This window comes from Mirounga angustirostris, unplaced genomic scaffold (genome assembly GCF_029215605.1).
Source record: "Mirounga angustirostris isolate CCGP_5_RB_7025 unplaced genomic scaffold, mMirAng1.0.hap1 SCAF_3, whole genome shotgun sequence".
Taxonomy (NCBI): domain Eukaryota; kingdom Metazoa; phylum Chordata; class Mammalia; order Carnivora; family Phocidae; genus Mirounga; species Mirounga angustirostris.
Genome location: NW_026991711.1, coordinates 44,091,083 through 44,093,223, shown reverse-complemented (window position 1 = coordinate 44,093,223; position 2,141 = coordinate 44,091,083). Strand labels below are relative to the sequence as shown.

At 40.5% G+C, this 2,141-nt stretch overlaps 1 pseudogene; it reads right to left on the bottom strand.

The window, feature by feature from the left end:
• Positions 1-231: 231 nt before the first annotated feature.
• LOC123838615 (cyclic AMP-dependent transcription factor ATF-1-like) lies at positions 232-1,475 on the bottom strand (annotated as a pseudogene).
• Positions 1,476-2,141: the final 666 nt, after the last annotated feature.

Below are 2,141 nucleotides of genomic sequence, written 5' to 3'. Positions count from 1 at the left end.
TACTTAGTTATGTATTAGTTTTTCTATTTGTAATTTAGAATTTATTGGCAGAAATAAAGCATACACACAAGCACGCGCACACACACACAATGAAAAACGTAAAATTTAGGACAGAGTAAGAAACGCAAACCTACAGGGTAAACTGATTTATTTTAGAAATGAATTTACCAAATTTCATTTTATCTGCCATTTTTGGATTCTTGCTATTTAGAAAATTCAAATTGGTGAAAGTTCATTTCCTGCTTCTTGAGTAGGTTTAATTTTTACAGAGTTTCCAGTTGTGCCAGTAACTTCCTTGAGTTCATTTTCCACTTTATCTTCTGTCACCAGATCTCTTGCGTAAGATATTTATCTTTGAGTTGCAAAAGCCTAAATAAAAAGCTTCATTTTTGACCTTTTAATTTATAAACTCCACTAAAAAGAAAAGAAATCCATCTAATTTTTAATCAAGTCTGCAAAAATATTTTCTTTCTTAATCAAACACTTTTATAGGAATAAAGATCCTTCAAAGTTTTTAACTCTTCAATTAGAGTTTTGTTTTGATTTTCCAAGACTGCGACTCGATTTTCCAGGCATTTCACATACTCTTTCTTCTTTCTGCGACATTCTCGAGCAGCTTCTCTTATTCTTGTCTGGAATATTTTGGCTGTTCTTGCCCCTCTACTCTTCTATAAATTTTAGTATCACTTGTCAAGTTCTTCACACAACCTGTTTGGATTTTGATTGGAACTGCCTTGAATCTGTTTTTCATCAGCTTATTTCTGTTTTCAGCTGGGGGTCATCTGTCTTAGCTGTTTGAGGCATGAGAGTCACAGGGGCCGCCATCACCATAGTCTGGGGCAGCGAAGGAGCTGATGGTGTGGTACGGATCTGGTATGTCTGCAAATCTCCTGATGCAGTTTGTACAACCACCTGGTTGCTGGGCACAAGTATTTGCTGTCCATCAGAGGTCTGGGCATACTGGAGAATTGTTGTACCTTGCTGAGTATTGCCTGGATTTGTCATGGTTAATGTCTGAAGTCCCTGTACTCCATCTGTGCCTGGACTGGCCAGTTGTAAGGCTCCATTTGGGGCAATGGCAATGTACTGTCCACTGCTAGTTTGATAGGTGGGAGTTGGAACAGACATAGAAGTGACAGCAGAAACTCCAGGGTTTCCTCCGTCTCCTTTTCTGCCCCATGTATCTTCAGAAGCTAGATCTTTCAAACATATTCTGTAAGATGGGCGCCATGCTAGAATCCCGTGGGCTTTCTGTGAGGAGCCTAGTATCTGTCTGATGAGTCCTGAGACTCCTCACTTTCTGATAAAGATGATGCCTGTTGAGCAATAGGAGAAATATGAGCTCCCTGAACCGTTGAACCAGGTTGTGGGGCTGCCTCTGAAGTGTTAGTCTTGTGGGAATCTTCCATAATGAACTGTGGCTGCCGCCTTGCCACTGTCCGGGGCGGGAACTTCCACTCCCCCCTCCCAGGTGGATTCGAATTCTCTACCCACTTCCCCAGCCCCTCACGCGGTGGGGGACGTGCCTCTGTCTCAGGGGTCAGGAGGAGTGGGGAGAATCAGTGTCCCTTAACAGCCAACTGTCCTAGGCTCCCGTTTCCTCGGCAGTCAGGGCTGCCCCTGGCGGCATGATCTACACCAGGCCAACCACTGAAAAGGGGAAAAAAACTGGCTTAATGATGTCTTCTCTTTTGATAAAGAATTTCTACTTAGCTATCAATTATGAAACATCTTAATAAGCAAGATGGGTTTACAGTTGTTTGAATATCCATTTTTTTGATTGTACAAATAATAGTAAGATGAAGAGGTACACTTTCAATAGTGAAATAAAAGTTCAGTGATGAAATAAGCTTGACAATTCCATTCAACTCAGAAATACAATAAATGAACAGTAAACAGTTTTTTTTCTGCTGAAATGCATGTTTCTCTAATGTAGATTAGCTCATATGCATTTGGTAAGTAGGGGGGTGATGTCAGCATAACATGGAATGTACACTATGTTTTGTCCCAGCTTGTCAATTTTATAGCTGTCACATGTGAACTTTTCACAGTTGAGAAGAAAGTCTTAACAATTAGGAAGCTTTAAAAAAATAGCTGAAAAATACTGCAGAAGTGACTTCCTTTGCTGCAAAAAAGTGCCT